Source organism: Rhinatrema bivittatum, chromosome 1 (assembly GCF_901001135.1).
Source record: "Rhinatrema bivittatum chromosome 1, aRhiBiv1.1, whole genome shotgun sequence".
NCBI classification, from domain to species: domain Eukaryota; kingdom Metazoa; phylum Chordata; class Amphibia; order Gymnophiona; family Rhinatrematidae; genus Rhinatrema; species Rhinatrema bivittatum.
The window spans coordinates 77,563,228-77,584,923 of record NC_042615.1 but is presented as its reverse complement, the minus strand read 5'-3'; the positions used below and the strand labels follow the sequence as shown (position 1 = coordinate 77,584,923).

Sequence of the window (21,696 nt, the reverse complement as noted above, 5' to 3'; positions counted from 1 at the left end):
GTGGAAAAGAGGATTTGCATTCAGACAACAACCAACAAGGACTGAACTACACAGTCTGGGTAAACAAATAAGCGTGGGGGTAGCTTGCTTATTGCGGCAGTTACTACCCTAAACCAAGCCTGGTACTTCACTTTGAATACATATACAGAATTGCTCTCTGCTTCAACGGCAGGGGGAAATGTGGAAAAGAGGATTTACATTCAGACAACATCCAACAAGGCATTGATCTGTGCAGTTTGGGTAAATAAGCATCTGGGTAACTTGCTTGATGAGGCGGTTACTACCCTAAACCATTAAGCCTTATGATTTACCTTTGATGCAACTCCAACATTACACTTTGCATCAATGGCAGGGGGTGGCAGGAAATTCAAATCAAACAGTTACCAACAAGGACCCTGAACTTCGTGGTCGGTAAAACAGATAAGAATGGGAATATAAGTGTGGGAGCTTGCTGGGCAGACTGGATGGGCTGTTTGGTCTTTTTCTGTCGTCAGTTCTATGTTTCTATATTCAAGTGGAGAACCTGTGGGAGGGAATGGGGAGGAGAAGAGCTCTGAAGAAGAGGGGGGGACAAAGGCCTAAGGGGAAGAAAAAAGCCTAGAGAAAAGAAAGCAGCTGGAGTAGGTGGGGGGGGGGGGGGGGGGTGCTGGAGAAAGGGAAGAGAAAAGAAAGGGAAAATGTAAAAAATAAAATGCAAGGGAGCCGATGTAATAAGACCTGTGCTGAAATCGGTGCTATTTTCTGCACATTTTTTTTTTTTAATGCATTCTGCAAAAGCAGGCGCCTCAGCGGGAGGTAATAAGGAGACAGCATGCAAATGATACACACAAAAAAAATCCTTGGAATACCTAATACATGTGCCAATACCTGTATGAAAGCTCCGATGCAGAAAGCTATGGGGAAAAAAAAGACTCTAATGGAAAAATGTTGCAAACCCATTTCTAACTATTTCAAGTTACTACTATTCAAAAATAAATAGTTTCGACTTCTTGAGAAGTCTCATATGGAGAAGCTCTGTGAGGGCCTATTTTTATTTGATAATTTAATCACCCCTAAGTACTTATTTTCCTGATACCTTAAAGAATTGTTGATGTCCTGACTACTAGCAATGGTGTTCTGGTGAGGATGTCTGTGAAATCAATGTGATTAGCAAAGGATAAAGAGAGAGACTAAGTAAAGACCCCAGAACTCAATATGGCAGTGGAGATTGAAAAAGGAACTCTGACCTTAAAGAGGACTTAGTTCATAATAGTGCCAAGCTTGTTTCGACGAACTTGGAAGATCGGCTGTCCAAATTATAATCTTCTCTGGATGAAATAAAGGAAGGCATGGAAAAACACGCTGCGACTATAGTGGATCTCGGACATTGGGTATCCTCAAAAGAAATTGCGTCTGACCAATTTGTGATGCAGACAGCTGAGGTTTAAAAAAGATAATGCCCTTCTTCATGAGTGTACTGAAGACCAGGAGAATCGGACACACAGAAACAATTTGAGGATTATTGGGCTTCCAGAACGGGTCAAAGAGGACAAACTGATTCTGTTTATGCAAGTTTGGCTACCGGAATCTATAGGCCTCTCACTGGAAACTGAGCCAATCGTGGTGGAGCTGGTTCACAGGATTGGGCCTATGCGAGATGATGCTCAATGTGCTCGCCCGGTCATTGCTCACATACTTGCTGATAAAATTTGCCTCATTTATTTTATTTATTTATTTTAGGCATTTTGTATACCGTTGTTCCATTTATAGATCACAGCGGTTTACAAAGTGACATTCATAATTCTAACACAATTAACAAAGAAATATGGATTGGATACAGAGGTGGGATGCAAAGGCAGTCATTTGCTAGATAGGCAGATTCAGTTTTCTAGTACATATTAACATTGATCTAGTACGAAAGGCAGATAGTTTGGATAATGAAAATAAGTTATGGTTTTCACGTCCTCGTCAGTGAGTTGTTTTGAGGATCTTGCATTCTATCATTGCTTTATACTTCAAGGTTCAATTAACATTTTTTGTCCTTGTTTTTTGTGGTTCTGTTTATTCTGATGTCTCTAAGTTAAATCATACACAATCCTGAACAGCCATTTCAAGTTGAGGATTGTAAGGTTGTAGTGTCATTCCTAATATGCTGATGATGTTGAATATTATCGTTAATACTTTATAGTAAATTCTGGATTGAACTGGGAGCAAATGCAGTGATACCAGCGCTGGTGTAATGTGATCATATTTCCTAGATCCTAGTAATAGTCTTGCTGCAGCATTTTGCAATAGTTATAGTGGTTTTAAGTTACTTGCTGGAAGACCTAGTAGTAGGGAGTTGCAGTAGTCAATGTTTGAGATTAGAGTTTGCAGAACAGTACGGAAGTCTGCTAGAGTTAATGGTTTCAACCGATGTAGAATATGTAACTTGGTTTAACCTGTTTTGATTAATTTTCTGATGTGCATTTTCATTGTGAGGTTCACATCTAACTGTATACCTAAATCCTGTACTTGATTTGAGGGATTAATTTGAAAATTAGCCAGGTCTAGGACAGGTAGTTTAACAGTCAATGAGTTTCTAAGCCAGATAATTTCTGTTTTTTTGGGGGGGGTTTAATGTCACTTTAAGTTGCGCTAGTTCTTGTTGTATTGGTTTCATATATAGAGAGAGTATTGAGGCTGTGTTTTCAAAAGATCTAGAGAATGGTATGTAAAATTGTAAGTCGTCCACAGATAAGAAGAACGTTATTCCTAGATTCCTTAGTAATTTGCACAGTGGGAGCTTGTAGATGTTGAATAGTGTTGCTGAAAGGGCTGAGCCTTGAGGGACGCCTGTATCACATTGGAAGATGTCAGATGTGTGTGTGCCCATTTTGACTAGGAATGAAGTGAACCATCTGTGTACCATGCCATCATGTTCTATGTTTCTCATCTTGATGGCAAACATACATACAAAAAAAGGAAAAGACCACTGGAATATGAAGATCAGACGTTTTCTTTTTAATGACTTCTCACAGAAGGTCTCAGAAGCACGTAAACAAATGGCGCTCTCCTGTTCAGAATTATTCCGTTGAGGTCAGCGATTCTGTCTGAATTTTCCCTGCTATAAGTCTTCCAAGGAAAAGAGACTGTTACTGAACACCAGAGAGCAAACTCAGAAATATTTGGCTGAGCTAGGGGACTGACTACTTTATTTCTTGCACATTTGAAGATTGCAGATTATATTATGCATGAGTCATGTGCGCTGTCATGTCTTGATTTGCAATAAAGCATTGATTAGCCCCTCTGGGAGAGATCAGGAGCCGGGTAATGATCTCTGGGGGCTACAGACAAGCGCCGACACTACCTGAGCCACAGCATTGCTGGGACCAGGATTGGGACCAAAAGCTGCCAAAGTGGTAGGAGCGATCGCGATCAGCAAGTCCCAGGTGCTTCCAGACAGGCGCTTTCACTCCTGTCCTGACCCAGTGCTAAAAAAAACCAAACCCCGCACTAACCTTTCTCCCTGCTGGCGCTGATCCCTGCATAGCCCATGAATGGATAATTGCCTCCTTTACATGCCATTTGCATGCATTTGTGCAAAACCTGCTGTGGGTTTTTTTGTGCAGGTTTATCTGCACATTTTTCCCATGCTGAATGCGTTATTACCTACATGTGCAATTACATGCCCAAAAACCCATGGAAGGTTTACAGCAGCTTATTACATCGGCCCCAAGAAGCACAAAAAAATAGATACATTCTCAGTTAAAATTCCCTGGCTCCTAATGAGAGTGGATGAGTAGCAGCGCAGCCTGGTTCAAATCCTGTTGATGCTCTTTTTGTCCATGGGCATGCTACTTCATCCTCCAGTATAAATTTTAGGGGCCTATTTCCTAAAGGTTTTCTGGAAAAATGGTGAGTAAATGAGGCCTTTAGATTGTGAGCCTTCTTGGGTAAGTCAGAATCTACTGTACTTGAATGTAATCTGCTTCGAAGTGACTGACTAGTCACAAAAGGCGGACTATGAATCAAATTAAATTACAAATGTTGGCTTGTGCCCACGTTCTGTAAATATTTTCCATCCTTGAGTTCATACTAGCACAGAACATAGCAGCATAGTTGCATTGTAGCTGCGTTAGAATAGATTGAAATGTTTTAGAAAATTCGCTTGCTTAGCAGTACTGTTGCTTTTCTGTATAGTGACATTGTAAATGGAAGTGGATTGGATTGGATTGAATTGATGAACAGTATTGCTAGAAATTGAGATGAGCTTAGATATTTAAGAACGTATCTGTCTTGGCTGGTCTAGTAGCTTGATGGCATTGCTGTTCATTACAATGTGGAGGAGCCTGGGTTTTGATTCTCAGGTTGGATCTTCTAGCGCCAGGGATGCTATGGCAGCAGTGTTCACATCCTTTTGGGAGGGTGGGGAGGAGGAAGTCATATTCATGGTTATGACATCTAGTGGCTGGATTTAGGGCCCATGACTGCAAAGCTCCAGAAGTAGCCCTAGTGCATAGCTCCGAGTCCAAGACTGTCACTGCTAGGACTGTGCTAAAAATAAAATAAGAAGAGAAATCCCTGGATAGTGGCGAATGAAGGCTTCTGGCACCAGGTTCCAGCACTGGTTCCAGTTGAGCTGGAAACCCGAAGTAGCTGAAAAAATTTAGATTTTTTTTTTCCTTTTTTTAAGCTTCAGTGACTAGCTAGTCTGGCACATAATTAAGGGACAAAGGTACTTCAGCACCCATAGTCTTTCAAGGCATTTCCATTCTAAGTGCAAGAAATCATGGAGTTTTGCTTGATTGTAATCACTCAATGTATCATCTCAAAAGTAGTTTTCTCCTCCTTTTACAAATAGCACCTATTAAAAAAGTTGAAGCCTCTTGAAAAACAGGATTTTTGTTTAATACTTCAGTCCCTAATCTTAAATCAGCTAGACTATTGTACTTCACTTTACCTTGGACTTCCAGCAACAACCATACACCCTTTGCACAACATAGAGACCATTTACTCTAGCACCATTTACTCTTGGTTACCTGTTTCATACAGAATACAGTAAAAAATCTTAACCATCCTTCACAACTTGATTCAGAAAGATTTGTCTATCTGGTTAAATGCTGCCCTCCGCCTCTACAAGCCTGCCAGACAATTGAGATCCTCAACAAACAAAAAAACCTCCTGGAAGTCCCAGTTGTCAAAATTGCCAGGCTTGAAGTTACTTGAAAAAGAGCTTTCTCTGTGGCAGGTCCCCTTCTGTGGAATTGTCAGTAATATTTCATGCAAAAAATAATTTTAAAAGGCCCTAAAAACCTTCTTGTTTACTAAGGCATACAATCTGAAGTACATCAGGCCCTGCTTATATGTTTTATATTTTGTTACTGCATTGGACTATTTTTATATTTTTTAGGTACAAATGTTTTTAACTATGTAAGCTGCCTCGAGTAACAAGAGCGTGGTTTAGAAATATTTTAAAATAAATAAAAAGAAATAAATGGCTGGCATTTAGCTATTTTGATGTTAACATGTCCGTTGCCTCCCATTTATCAGGAATGCATTACCTTTAAAGGATTAGTTACAAGATGAATGTACAAAGATAGCATCTGTTGCAGTGAATGTGAAAGCCAATGTAATTTAGTATGACCCTTTAAACCAGGCTACCATAGAGTCAAACATAAATTATTGGTCTGATAAACTTGAGATGTTTCCTAGAATGATTCTTGGCCTGACATTTAAAAAAATCTAAAACTGAACTATGGCTATCTCTTTGACCTATATAAAAAAAAATATATATATTATGTTTTCAGTAGGTGCCTTTTTCTTGTACAGTTTATAGCAATGTAAAAATACTTTTCATGCTGTAAGAAGCATGACTGTTGCATCTCTAGTTCATTACAAATTAAAAGCAGCAGGCAAATAATTCTGGTTACACCATACTGCTAATAGGATGACCTGGGGAGGGGGAGGAGTCTGAGAAATAGAAAAGTTAGGTGAGAGCCAACGCATTTAGGAGATGGGGACATTTTCTTTTCCTTCTAATTCAGTCTGATGTTTGCTTTTTCTTTTGTGTTGATTTTGTCAGAGGGGGGGTATTGCCTTGTTTTCCTTCTGTTTTGCTTTTTTTTGCTTTTTTTTTCCCATTCTGCCTCTCCCTATCCTGTCCTTTTCCTCTTTGCTGAACTTTGGCCTCAGTCTCTGCAGTTGGCTGGAACTTTCAGGGGCTTGGGATTTTCCGACTCCTGGTTATGGTTTTCATGTTGCCAGTCTGAACCTTTAGGGTTCATCATATCTCTGGGTATATTAAAATAAGAAATCTATAGTCTGCCCCTCTTCCTTGTGCTTTAGAAGCACTCAAGGTGAATTTATGCATATTTATGGCTAGATATCTTGTCATGTAGCATTCATGATAGCTGTTGGCATAGATATGTGTGCATTTGCACCAACTTTACAGTATTTTCTAGTGTTTTTATGAAATGGAAGAAAAATTGCTTATATTGAAAAGGCAGCCATCTTTAGATTAATGTATTATAATATTGTGTTATGGGAAGTTTAATGATGAAAAGCATTGGGCACTTATCATATTATCAGGCCAATACAGCACAGTGCGCTCCAGCGGAGCGCGTCCAACCCCCCTCCCGAAACTAATAGCGCCAAGCCGCACATTTTACTTTCAGAAATTAGCACCTACCCAAAAGTAGGCGTTAATTTCTCTCGGCACCGGGAAAGTGTACAGACCATGATATCAAGTCGGAGGGTGTACAGAAAAGCAGTTTTTACTGCTTTTCTGTACACCCTCCGACTTGATATCATGGCGATATTAAGTCGGAGGTCCCAAAAGTTAAAAATAATTAAAAAAAAATAAAAATAAAAATTTAAAAATCGGCCCGTGGCTCACGGGTTGAAAACCGGACGCTCAATTTTTCTGGCATCTGGTTTCCGAACCCGTAGCTGTCAGCGGGTTTGGGAACCGCAAACCGCCGCTCCTGTAAAAAAAAAAAAAAAAAAAAGAGGCGCTAGGGATGCTCTAGTGTCTCTAGCGCCTCTTTTTACCGTGGGCCCTAATTTGAATAATTGTATTTACTGAATTGTGCGCACAGGAGAGTGGCCTGCGCGCATGCCGGGAGAGCGGGCACTCGCCCGCTCTCCCGTGATTTTTACTATATCGGCCTGCTAAGCAGTATACTTCCACTCTGGCACTTTGCACACTCTTGCACAAATTCAGAGGCTCTAGGATAATATACACACAGTAATTTATTGAGGATTTGTATAGGTAAATGTCTGTTTTCAAAGTTCAGTTTCGTATACCATATGATATGCAAACTAATGCCTTTCTGTATATCCAGTTTCCTCCCTCTTATCACTCAATGAAGTGAGCTGTCCTGTAACATGGCCAAGGATTCTAGACTTCCCTGGATTCCTCTCCATCTGTGTTGGGGCTGGTTGGATGCCCATATGCCCATATTCTGGTACCAGACCTAGTTCCTTTTATAGAGCTCTGCTCATGCACTATGATTGCGTATATCTATCAGTTCATTGGCTGTCTCTGTTTGATGATTTTGTCTACACCGTAGAATATCCTGGTCACAGTGGTCCTCACATCCCATGCTGTTTGTTCCTGCTCACGTATATGATGCTTCTATTAAACAAAAGTTCTGCTGTTTTTTTGGTTTTTTTTTCCAGCTAATCAATATTTGGCAATACTGAAACTCCAGGCTCATTTCCAATCATGTTCTCAGTCTATGGTGGTAATTGCCAATGTTCACAAAGTTTGTGTTTACCTGTCAGTGAAAGATTCCAAACTTCTCCGTAGCTGTCTTGTGAATACTGTAAAGTATTGTAGTGGAAAATCCCAATTATAACAGATTTTAAATGTCCATTTTAACCATATGAGAAGTTCATTGCAGAAATCTAATCTGTTTAATCTTTAATGTCCTTTTTCCATGCATTCTGAGAATCTTATGTGATAGACCAGAATAAAAATGTCCATACGAGAGGCCTATTCATGTACTTGAGAAGTTTATATAGTATTTGTCCATTTGGTAGACAAATAGAATACCCTTCAGGAGCTTCCCCCAGCTTATCCTAATTATATTTAAGTATTCACCCCCAGCTGTATATTATAATATATGAACTACATGCTTCAAAATATTAAGCCAAACTGTTCCCCCCCCCCCTTTTTTTTTTAAATGTCTTTGTTTATCTGCTGCTTAAAGTTAATATCTCCCTCATAAGCGGGGAAAATACGAATATGCAATTTTTACATGATTACATCTTCTGGTTTTTTTTGGGTGGTTGATTTGATTGACAGCACTGTTACTTCTATACTGTAGAGGAATTAAACCATTTACAAATGATGGAGAAAAGAAATTGCAAAGCATTACTAGTCGTTTTATACAAAAATTAATGGATTTTACAAGTTCACCCATTTGTAGGGTTTATGAATATACAGAATGAAAATATTTCCTGTGACTGCAGAATTGAACATTAAAATATTGTCATTTGATAGCACTGACATAATGTTATATTGTGATTATGAAATGCATCAGCTTGGCCATCTTAAAGAAATTAAAGGTAAGGATAATGGAATATTGAAATACAGTAAAGGAGATGTATGTATGCCTAGTTTCTACCTTTTTGGTACAGAAATTTGCCTATGATTGGTTTTATTAAGCAATGTAGGGCAGCTTTTAAAATCCTGAATGGCATCACAATATAATCTGTCCTCCCAGTGATTTCAGCTGATCTTAGTTTGCATGGCATTTTGCTATATTTCAAGCTCATTTTGCTAGACATTGGAAGAGAGCAGTGCCTTTTGTAAATGGGGGATCTTGTATGTAAACTGTCATTCAGGACCTATATGTTCTAAGGAAGGGTTCAATGACATTACAACATACTCTGATCTTCCTGAGGTTTTAACTTAACTGAACTAATTCAGCTTGTTTCCCTGTAAAGCTAAGATATAAAGCAAATTGTGATTCTAAATACAGAGGAATTGGGGTACAAACAGATTGGGGGTGGGGATAACTGGTCATGCTATCTCTGGCAGAAATTTGAATGAAATTAAATGAATGGCTCAAAAGTTGAAGGAGAGACACTCAGGGGGAACAGATTCCATAAGTCTTGTTTCCCTTTAATAAACTAGACTGAAAAGGAGACGTGACATTGACTAATTGACTATCTTGGAGGAAACTTTAAAAATAAAACTTCATTGGTTTGTAGAAAATTAAAATACTACCAAGGGATGTGATAAACTGAAAAGATTATTAATGAGGGGATCATTTTTGATTTATCATTTGAATCTTATCTCCAATTGGTTTAAAGGAGGAGTTTGATTTTGCCTTTTTTATGAATTGGGGAAATTATTTGTAGTATATGAACTAATTTTAAATAGTTTTATGAGCTAATTGCTATTGGATAATTAAAATAGATAAGACATAATGGCTTTTGATTTGTAAATTAATTGAAATAATGTAGTTTGAATTGTTTGTATGTATTTATTTGTTAGTTGTAATCATATGAGAAAGCAGTTAAGGAAAGATATTACTTTGGCAACTGGATAGGTAAATAATTGCTGCTTGTTTAGTTTTTGTGTGAATGGACTGTATCTAGTGACTGGATGAAATCAGGAAAGATATGCAAAATTTGTTTCTGTGATTTGAGTCCTTTATGACAAATAGATCTTATACTGTGAAACTGGCAAATATCTGCTCCACTCCTAGGCCCCTTACATATGGAGAACCCCAGGGGTATATTTTAATCTCAGTACTCCTTATCATTTGTTTATGCCCTTTAGTTGAGATGATCCAGAAGTTTGTGATCAAATGTGACATATGACACTCAGCTCTGTGTAAATGTTTTTAATGACTAGGGCCCTGCTGTAGCTAAACTAAGAACTTTCCTATTCAGTGCTGCTGATTGACTAGAGATGCACAGATTGAAGCTAAACCCCACTAAATCAAAACTACTCTGGCTGAGTAAGAGGAACAGAGTTCTTACAATTTATCCATCAGGCTTGGGTATAGAGCTTTAGCCCAGGGAAGTGATGTGGAGTCTGGGAGTCCTGCTGGCCTCCCAGCTAACAATCAGGCCGATACAGTACAGTGCACACAGTGCGCACTGTTAGCCTGCTCTTGGACGCGTGTTTTCCCTTACCCCTTATTCAGTAAGGGGAGGAAAACGCGCATCCAACCCGCGGCACCTAATAGCGCCTTCAACATGCAAATGCATGTTGATGGCCCTATTAGGTATGCATGTGGGATACAGAAAGCCAAGCCGCACATTTTACTTTCAGAAACTAGCGCCGACCCAAAGGTAGGCGCTAATTTCTTCTGGCACTGCTTTTCTGTGCACCCTCCGACTTAATGTAATGGCGATATTAAGTCGGAGGTCCCAAAGAGTAAAAAAAGTTAAAAAAAAAAATAATTTTTGAATTCAGCCCGCAGTTGTTGGGCCGAAAACCGGACGCTCAATTTTGCTGGCATCCGGTTTCCGAGCCTGCGGCTGTCAGCGGGCTCGAGAACCGACGCTGGCAAAATTGAGCGTCGGCTGTCAAACCCGCTGACAGCTGCTGCTCCAGGCTAAAAGAGGCGCTATGGATGCGCTAGTGTCCCGAGCGCCACCTTTTGCCCGATTCTACTGCACCACCTCATTTGCATACTGTATCGCACGCACCGGCGAGTGGCCGGGAGAGCGGGCGTTCGTCCGCTCTGCCGCGTTTTTACTGAATCGGCCTGTATGGTAGCCCAGGTATCATCAGTATTAAAGCTGTTTTCATGCATTTACAGTGGCTAAGACAATACCCATATCTTTTGCAGACCAATTTGGTGATTGCTAGACATGCCTTGATCACTAGCAAAATTATTATAACTCTCAACTATGGTTCATCTTTGGATTTGTTAAAGTGATTTCAGATTTAGTAAAATACAGATTCCAGGATACTTGTGGGCCGCAAGGTGAATGACGATATTACACCAATCTTGAAGAGCTTGCATTGGTTGCCTATCTAGTTTAGGAAAAAATGTAAGTGCTTATCAATCATATTCAAGTGTCTTCTTATAATGGCTCAAGTTGTGTGGCTGGCTTATTGATGAACTATGCACCATCTAGAATGCTATGCTCCTCACAGCATTCTTTGCTTGCTCTTTCATCTCCTGCCACAGCTAAACTTGCTATGACTAAATCAGGAATGGTGAACTCCAGTCCTTGAGTGCCACAAACGGGCCAGGTTGTCAAGAGACAATCTTTCTCATGCATATTCATTGTAGATATCCTGAAAACCTGGCCCATGTGTGGCACCCAAGGACTGGAGTTAGGCATTCCTGGACTAGTTGCACTGCATTTACTTGTTTTGTGCCAGAATTATGGAATTTGCTGCCTCCAGATATTGAAGTGAATATCTGCCATTTTGTCAGATGATGAAAACATGGCTATTGAATTAGCCTTTCCCTGCAGATATGATGCATAGTATGATGTGGATGGGCAAACTAGATAGGCCGTATAGTGTTTTTCTGTCATCATGTTTCTATGACAGGGAAATGTTCACAGGGTGGATCTTCTCAATGAGACAGAGCTGGTCCTTCAGGACTCATTCCTCTGAGGATCCTCCTTTAACCAATGGTGCATATTTGCTACTTCCACTGCTGTTTCCTGGAATCTAGGAAGCAGAATGCACTTCTCCATCCCCCAGACCAAAAGCAACTACACCTTGGGATTGGTTCTCAAAGCATTAAAAAAAAAAAAGAGACTTTCATTAATGGACTGAATTCAACAAGTGCAAAGAGAAATGTTAGTGTAGATCAGTGGTTCTCAAACATGTTCTCAGAGACTCCCAGTTATTTGTGTTTTCAGGATATCCACAATAAATATGCATGAGATACATTTGTATGCATTGCTACCTTTATATTCAAATATGCATATTCATTGTGAAATTCCATAAAACCAGACAGGCTTGGGGATTCCTGAGGACAAATCTGAGAACCACTCATCTAGAACAGTGGTTCCTAAACCTGTCCTGGGACTGCCAGTCAGTCAAGTTTTTATGATATCCATAAAGAAATATGTATGAGGTAGATTTGCATGTATTGCCTCCATTGCGTGCAAACTTATTTCAGGCGTATTCATTGTGGATATCCTGAAGACCCAAATGGCTGAAGGTCCCACAGGAAAGGTTTGAGAATCATTGGTCTATAGAGAAAAGACTCTCTCACTCTGCTAGCACATATTGAACCCTTCAGCAAATTATGTAGGTCATATCCTTTTCACTTAGAAAGATAGGAGATAAGACAATCCAGACAACAAGATCACCCATTAGGGTAGTACTGTTTTTTTTCAGTATTAGCCTCAAAGGATAAGCTAAAGCTGGTGGGTAGCTGCCCATTCTTGGCTCTCAGTAGTGCAATGGGCATGAGAATGTGATGCCTGCATGTTCATATTGTGTACAGTACTAGTTGCAAGATTGGCACAACCACCATTTAAGGGGACCATGTCCTTTTGTGTTACGTAGGTACAAATGACAAACATTCTGTACGTTTCAATGATTCTAAAGAGGCTTTAGAAAAGAGCAGATGACAAGTTATGCTTCAGGCTCCACATTCATCCATTTGTATAAATGTATTTATAACTAAGCTTATATTTAGGTATATGTTAGGGTCCTTCATTACTTGTTTAAATCTATTTTCACCTATAAATTCCTAGAGTTTTCCAAAGATGACAATTTGCTTAAACTGAGTTTACATGATGTTTAAAAATACCATCTTGGAAGCCCAGACCAGCGTTAGTCCACACATTAAAAAAGGTGGAAGGAAGGCCAAATGACTGCTGGCATGGTTCAAAGAAGAGGCGAGAGAGGCTGTTCTAGCCAAAAGAACATCTTTCAAAAAATGGAAAAGGGATCTGAGTGAAGAAAACAAGAAACAGTTTGACTAGCAAGTTAAATGCAAAGCAATGTTAAGGAATGCAATGCTGGATTTGAAAAGAAGCTTACTATGCAAGCAATAACTCATAATAAAAGCTTTTTCAGATTATATTCGAAATAAAAAGCTTTTGACAGAGTCAGCTGGGGTAAAAGGACACTAAGGGAGGGCAAGGCCATAACTGTCTATACTAAAGAAGATACACGACAGCTACCCATGCCAGAAAGATATTTAAAGGTGATGATTTAGAGGGACTGAAATAAATCTGTGAACCTGGAAGATGTAATTGGGCAAATTGGCAAACTAAAGAGTAGTAAATCACCTGGACCAGATGGTATACATCACAGAGTGCTGAAAGATCTGAAAAATAAAATTTCAGACCTACTGTTAGTAATCTGTAAACTATCATTAAAATCAGGTACAGTACTTGAAGGTTAGATGGTGGTCACTGTAGCATTAGTTTTTCAAAAAAGGGTCTAGGTGTGATCTAAAAAACTGACTTCACAGCTGGGAATAATGGTTGAAACTGTTATAAAGAACAATATTATTGAACTTAAAGGTAGTCAAAGTTTTCAATGGAAGAAAGGCAACATGAATTCAGCCAAAGGAAGTCTTGCCTCACTAATGTTTTGAAGGTGTGAATAAACATGGATAATGGTGAGCCAGTTGATACAGTATCTGGATTTTCAGAATGTATGTGACTCTTGAGGAAATTAAAATGTCATGGGAGAGGAGGCAAGTCTTGCCTCACAAATCTGCTTCACTTTTTTGAAGGAGCTAATAAACATGTGGATAAAGGTGAACCGGTAGATGTAGTGAACTTGGATTTTCAGAAGGCATTTGACAAAGTTTCTCATGAGAGGCTTCTAGGAAAACTAAAAAGTCATGGGATAGGTGGCGATGTCCTTTCGTGGATTGCAAACTGGCTAAAAGACTGGAAACAGAAAGTAGGATTAAATGGACAATTTTCTCAGTGGGAGGGAGTGGGCAGTGGAGTGCCTCAGGGATCTGTATTAGGACCCTTACTTTTCAATATATTTATAAATGATCTGGAAAGAAATATGACGAGTGAGGTAATCAAATTTGCAGATGATACAAAATTGTTCAAAGTAATTAAATCACAAGCAGATTGTGATAAACTGCATGAAGACCTTGTGAGACTTGAAAATTGGGCATCAAAATGGCAGATTAAATTTAATGTGGACAAGTGCAAGGTGATGCATATAGGGAAAAATAACCCATGCTATAGTTACACAATTTAGGTTCCATATTGGGTGCTACAACCCAAGAAAGAGATCTAGGCGTCATAGTGGATAACACATTGAAATTGTCTGTTCAGTGTGCTGTGGCAGTCAAAAAAGCAAACAGAATGTTGGGAATTATTAGAAAGGAAATAGTGAATAAAACGAAAAATGTCATAATGTCTCTGTATCGCTCCATGGTGAGATGGCACCTTGAATACTGTGTATAATTCTGGTCGCCGCATCTCAAAAAAGATGTAATTGCGATGGAGAAAGTACAGAGAAGGGCTACCAACATATAGGAATGGAACAGCTCCCCTATGAGGAAAGACTAAAGAGGTTAGGACCTTTCAGCTTGGAGAAGAGACTGCTGAGGGGGGGATATGATAGAGGTGTTTAAAATCATGAGAGGTCTAGAACCGGTAGATGTGAATCGGTTATTTACTCTTTTGGATAACAGAGAGACTAGGGGCACTCCATGAAGTTAGTATGTGGCACATTTAAAACTAATCGGAGAAAGTTTTTTTATTCAATGCACAATTAAACTCTGGAATTTGTTGCCAGAGGATGTGGTTAGTGCAGTTAGTGTAGCTGTGTTTTAAAAAGGATTGGATAAGTTCTTAGAGGAGAAGTCCATTACCTGCTATTAATTAAGTTGACTTAGAAAATAGCCACTGCTATTACTAGCAACGTTAACATGGAATAGACTTAGTTTTTGGGTACTTGCCAGGTTCTTATGGCCTGGATTGGCTACTGTTGGAAACAGGATGCTGGGCTTGATGGGACCCTTGGTCTGACCCAGTATGGCATGTTCTTATGGTTTTAGGGCCAGATTTTCAAAGGGGTACGCACGTAAGATAGGTGCGTATCCCCCGAAAACCTGGCCCAAACTCCCCCTGCGCTCGCCAAGCCTATGTTGAGTAGGCTCGGCGGCGCGCGCAAGCCCGTCATCGGGGGCGTTCCGGGGGGGGGGCGTGTCGGGGAGCGTGTTGCGGCCGGCGCATCATCGGGGGTGTTCCGGGGGCATGGCCGCGGCCCCCGGACCAGCCCTCCGAGGCCGCTCCGATTTTGGAGCGGCCTCGGAGGGAACGGAGGCAGGCTGCGTGGCTCGGCGCGTGCAGGCTGCCGACCCTGGATTTTAATGGATACACGCACCTACGTGCTTATCTATTGAAATACCGCGTACTCTTGTTCGCGCCTGGTGCGCGAACAAAAGTACGCGTGTGCGCAAATTTATAAAATCTACCCCTTAATGTTCTATTGTGGCTTGAGAACTTATTAAAAAGTAGAAACCAGGGTCTGTTTTCTCAGTGTAGAAATGTGAATAGTGGGACCTCTGCTTTTTAATTTATTTATAATTGACTTAGTGAGGGGAACAATGAGTGAGGTGATCACATTTGCTGATACAAAATTATTCAAAGTTGCTAAATCACAAGAGAATTAAGAGAAATTGCAAGAGGACCTTGTGAGACTGGGTGACGGGGCATCCCAATGGCAGATGACATTTAATGTGGATAAGTGCAAAGTGATGCATGTAGGGAAGAACAATGCAAATTATAGCTGCACAATGCAAGATTCCATATTGGGAGTCACCACCAGGAAAAGAACATAAGAACTTGCCATACTGGGTCAGATCAAGGGTCCATCAAGCCCAGCATCCTGTTTCCAACAGTGGCCAATCCAGGCCATAAGAATCTGGCAAGTACCCAAAAACTAAGTCTATTGCATGTTAACGTTGCTAGTAATAGCAGTGGCTATTTTCTAAGTCAACTTAATTAATAGCAGGTAATGGACTTCTCCTTTAAGAACTTATCCAATCCTTTTTAAAACACAGCTACACTAACTGCACTAACCACATCCTCTGGCAACAAATTCCAGAGTTTAATTGTGCATTGAGTGAAAAAGAACTTTCTCCGATTAGTTTTAAATGTGCCACATGCTAACTTCATGGTGGCCCCCTAGTCTTTCTAGGCATCATTGTGGAGGGCAGTATATTGAAATCCTCTGCTCAGTGTATGGTAGCATTCAAAAAAACAAATTGAATTCTAGGAAGAATTAGGATAGAAATGGAGAATAAAACAGAGATTGCCTCTATATCAGTCCATGGTGCGACCACACTTTGAATTTTGTGTGCATTTCTGGTCACCTCATCTCAAAAAAAGATATAGCAGGGTTAAAAGAATGATTTCCCTATGAGGAAAGGCTAAAAAGGTTAGGGCTCTTCAGCTTGGAGAAGAGACAGCTGAGATGAAGATATGATAGAGGTCTATAAAATGAGTGGAGTGGAATGGGTTAAACGTGACTTGGTTGTTTATTCTTTAAAAAAGTACAAAGACCAGGGGACACAATAAAATCACTAGATAATACATTTATGACAAATAGAAGAAAATATTTTTTACTCAATCCATAATTAAACTTTGGAATTTGTTGCTGGAGGATGTGGTAAAAGCTCTTAGTGTAGCTGGTTTAAAAAAGGTTTGGACAGGTTCCGGGAGGAAAAGTCCATAAACCATTAATAAGGTGGACATGGGGAAAATTCACTGCTTATCCCTGTAATATGCAGCAAGGAATCTAGCAATCTTTTGGGATCTTGTCAGGTACTTGTGATCTGGATCAGCCACAGTGGGAGACTTTTTTTTTTGTTCTGCCCCAGTATGGCAAATCTCATGATTTTGTCCCTAATTTTAGACTAATTGAAGAGCAGCACCAGAGCTGCGGATGCAGCATTTCAAGGGCTCCTTCCACTGGTGGAAACCATTGCAGGCTAGAGCACGTACTGCGTTTCAAGACCCACCCCCACCAGCGAAAGTGCACCCCCTCCAGTGTCACCGATGTTTCAAGTCCTGCCTTCCCCCCTCCCCGCCAAGCAGCCAGAATGCCTGCTGTCCGGTGCCTCTCTCCAGTGGAAACATGTCCCTAGCAGGCTCTCTGGCCTTGCACAAAAGCAGAAGTACAAAGCACTGGAGCCACAGCAAGCACACTGCCAAAGGAAGAGGAGCCTGAAACCACAACTAGAAAATAGGAATACTGTTGCGGGAATTGGGGAGGGGGCATGGAGAGAAAGGGACATGCTATGCAGGGGATGGGGGGTAGAAAGGGCGATGCTGCTGACTGATTGGGAGAATCTGTTTAATATTGTTTTACTCTCCTGGCTACATTCCATCAAAATAAAGTCTTGATTTTCTCCTTTTTTTTTTTTTTCTTGACATACTAAACCCTTAAGTTCCTGGGAGGACCCTTAAGTTCCTTGGAGGTTTATGAAATGCCCAATTTAAAAAAAGATCTGAGCAATAAGGTAAAAACAAGCTGCATGATATATAAATGTAAAAACAAATCAAGCAACACAACACAAATGAACTTAAAATAACAACAAAGGACTTTATAAAATCATAATCCATCTGTTTCTGTCATTGCTGTGCATCTTCTCTTAATGACCCACAATCATAGCTAATGAACAGGCCGATACAGGAGCGCACTGTTAACCTGCTCTTGGATGTGCGTTTTCCCTTACCCCTTATTCAGTAAGGGGAGGAAAACGCCCGTCCAACCCGCGGCACCTAATAGCGCCCTCAACATGCAAATGCATGTTGATGGCCCTGTTAGGTATGCCCGCGCGATTCAGAAAGTAAAATGTGCAGCCAAGCCACACATTTTAAGAAATTGCTGCTTCCGTTTCTACAGCCTTTTAATTATTAGCACTCCTGCTTTCTAATTTCCCCTATCCCCTCCTCCGCCCCAGCCCACTGGCTTTCAGCTGCCAGTGTGAAATTTCTGGGTGCCAGTAGCAAGCTGGTGACGTGAAATTATATACCCAAGATTAGACTTTGTGAAGCTACTGTTAATTGAGCAGTGAGTGGTTGGGCATTTCCTCTTGTCTCTAACTCTAAACAATTTATTAGATTTTTTTTTTTCTTTTTGCCTCACACTTGTTTCTAGCACTTTGTGCAAGACTGAATCCCATATTTGTTTAGCTGAATTCTCCCCCACCCACCCAAAAAAAAAAGAGGGTTAACTGTAGACAATAAAACATGCCATGGTCTCATTAACAGATTTCTGTACACACTCTGAGTTGTATGGGATACTTTTTTTTCGTCCTGCAGACTAGTCCACACCTGCAGGATTCCTCTGAGTACCTGTATGTGGAGGCAGAGAACTTTTTTGTTTCTTTATGCTATTGCCGCTATATATTGTGGGATAGCTGGGTGGTTCTCCAGTAGTTCTCTGCCTCCGGCTAGGTGGTGGTAGGCTGGTTAGCTGGGCACAAAAACAAAAAAAAAAGAGGAAGAAGTAGGGACGGAAATGTAGGATAGAGGCTCTGAGAAGGTCCCCTTCTCTCGGGTTTGTGACCTTGGTAACAACCTCTGAGGAAGAAAAAATGAAGCCGTGGTCTGCATAGGGCAGTTCTGGGAGAGGGAGTTGTACGGTCATAGGGAGCGGATGGAGTTTTTCATTGTCGGGACACAGTTTATCTTTTCTCCCCTTCCGATGGCTCGGGGCATGGCCAAGAGAGGAGACAGAGCTCCATTGCGGGCTCTTTCTGCCCCCGCTACGACTTCTTGCAGTCTCCTGGAGGTAAGCAGTGGAATGGAGGAGAGAAGGGGAGGAGCAGATCGTAGACTGATGCGCTGCCGACCCCAGCTCAGAGGGAGCTGCGAAAGCAAGCAGAGTGGGCAAAGGGCACGACATTGGGGGGGATGCTGTCAAAAGGCAGTCAGACCCAAGTTCAGGGGAAATCTCGGTAATGAGGAAGAAAGGAGGTGCAAGGCAGGAATTGGAAGTTTCCTCTAAATTTATAATGTTGATGCACCAGCCCTATAACAACAATTGAATCCCAAAGGGGAGGCTCTAGAGGGAATCTTTGGGTTCATGTCTCGTAAATGTTCATAGCATTCTTCAGGTTCAAAGAAACCAAGGACCGAGGAAGCGCCCCCCCACTGTTCCTACCCCCACTTTGCCCTGAGGGCTTTGAAAGTGATTAAGGAGACTTTGAACTCCTGGCTGATTCTCCTATGGAGGAGGAGAGGGAGGGGAGAGATGTAACAGTGAGGTTGTTTAGGAAGGAGGAGTTAACCCTCTTGATAGTCAAAATAATGCAAGAATTAAACCTACAGGAGACAGGCAAAGACAAGGAGGAGGAAAAGGAATTGCAAGGGGATCCAATTTTCAGTGGTATCAGGAAACCGGCAACATAATTTCCCCTCTACCTGGCCATAAAAGAAATGATTGAGGGAGAATGGGTGACACCAGACTCAGCTTTGAAATCTAAATTCCTAATCACTACACTAAACCCCCTATAGCAGAGAGAGGTGGAAAGTTGGTTTAAGGTTCTGAAGGTAGATGCCCTGGTAGCTGCAGTGTCAATAAAGACAATTATCCTGGTGGAAGGGGGTTTAGCTTTGAGAGATGCTCAAGATAGGGAAGGTAGAAGCCTTTCTGAAAAAAAGCATTTGAAACTGATAGCCTGTCATAGGCAGCAGTGTGTGGGGGCTCTGTAGCTAGAGCAATAATCAAATGGCTGCAACAGTTCCAGGATGAAGTATTAGGCATGGATGAAAGCCCAGGGGAGAACTTGGCCAGAATAGAGTCAGGGACAGCTTTTCTGGAAGACACATTTTATGACTTAGAGCCTCGGCCAAACAAATGGCATAGATGGTAGTGGCAAGGAGATTCTTGTGGCTCAGGCATTAGGTGGCAGATGCCCCCTCAAAAGCAAGGCTGAGCTTCCTGCCCTTTAAAGGACATCTGTTTGGAGAGGGTCTAGACACCTTAATGAAGGGTCTTGTGGACACAAAACCTCAGAGACTCCTAGAGGATAGGGCCAGGGGACCAAGGAGAGGGTCTGAATTACCAGGGATAGGTGGGTCCTGGGTGTGATTTGTCTGGGATATACTCTGGAATTTTCTGCCCCAGCACCGGAATTTTTTCTAATGTCTCCTTGCAGGTTGAAAGACAAGAGCAAGGCAATCGGAGAAACTTTACACAAGCTACTAGCACTAAAGGCAATAGTGCCAGTTTCAGGCCCAGAAAGAGGGACAGGTTGCTATGCCCTATATTTTTTAGTTCCCAAAAAAGAGGGAGCATTCGGCCCAGTATTAGATTTGGAGAGGGTGAGCAAGGTTCTCAAAGTCCAAACATTTAAGATGGAGACACTGAGGTCCGTGATAGCGGCAGTCAGGAACGTGGAATTCCTGACTCTAGACCTATCAGAGGCTTATCTCCGTATCCCCATCAGAGAGGCCCATTGGAGGTATTTGAGATTTGCAGTTCTGGGAGACCATTATCAGTTCAGAGCACTGGACTAGCTACAACTCCGAGAACCTTCACAAAGGTGATGGTTGTAGTGGCAGCAGTGCTAAGGAAAGAGGATATCCCAGTACACCCATATTTGGATGACTGGCTAATCAGAGCCACGGTGGAGGAGGAAAGCAGAGACTTCACAGGGAAGGTAAGGGCGCTCCTCGAGGTATTGGGATGGGTAGTAAACGAGCTCAAGAGCAGTCTGCAGTTGGCCCAAAGGGGCCCTGTTCGATACCAAGCAGGTAAAGGTATTCTTGACACAGGCGAGGGTGGACAAAATAAGGTACCAGGTGAGAAAGTTTGTGGATGAAAGTTCATATGCACCCGCTGCAGAGAGTGCTGCTTCCATGATGGGACCTCGGCAACCAAAAATATGGATAGAGGCTCTGGCTGACCAACCAGGTCAAGTTTAGCCTGCGCTGGTGGCTGGGGGGAGAAAACTTATTAACAGGGGTCATTCTAATTCCTCCAAGGTGGATCATGTTAACAACAGGTACCAGCAGATTAGGCTGGGGAGCAACTGCAAAGGGCAAGCAGTGCAAGGCAAGTTGTCAGCCAAGGCAAGGGAGGACTAAACAAAACTGTTAGAGTTGAGAGCAGTAAGGTTAGCGCTCAGAGACTTAAGCCCCAAATTGAGAAAAAGTCTATACGACAGCACACAGCAGTGGCTTATATAAACAGACAAGAGGGACATGTAGTTAGAGGAAGAGGTAAAACGGCTAATGTTGCTGACAGTCAGTTACATAGCAAGGAAAGAGAATACCAAGCAGATTATGTATGCTGGCACAAGCTAGACCTGGGTGAATGGGAACCAATAGAAGAAGCATTCTTAAGAGTGTAGAAAGGTGGGGAAATCCGAAATGGGACTTGATGGTAACTAGGAAGACAGGATATTTGTTCTGCTGGAGGGCCAAAGAAAGGGCACAAAACACTACACAATCTTGCCCCAATCGATCTCACCTTCCAGGTTCGCCCTAATAACTCCACTAGACCAATGAGAAGAGCTTACCAAGGCACTCTCTTCGTCCCTCAAGCTAAAATGTCTCTAAGGAACAGGGCCTTTTCTACCGCAGGTCCCACTCAATGGAACACTCTCCCACCAGACCTCCGACAGGACTCCTGCCCAATCTCCTTCAAGAAAAAACTAAAAACATGGTTATTCAACCTTGCGTTTCCAGAACCCTCATTTTAGCTAACACATTCTCTCCTTTTTCGCAACACATCCCTGCTCATTTCTCTTCACAAGTATGGTTTGGTTTGTTATACTTTCTCATATTTCACTTTTA

General features: G+C 41.5%; 1 protein-coding gene across 1 annotated transcript in view; it reads left to right on the top strand.

The window, feature by feature from the left end:
- Window positions 1-21,696, top strand: part of NAF1 (nuclear assembly factor 1 ribonucleoprotein) — a 344,209-nt gene that overhangs the window by 41,128 nt on the left and 281,385 nt on the right. The window lies entirely within an intron of this gene.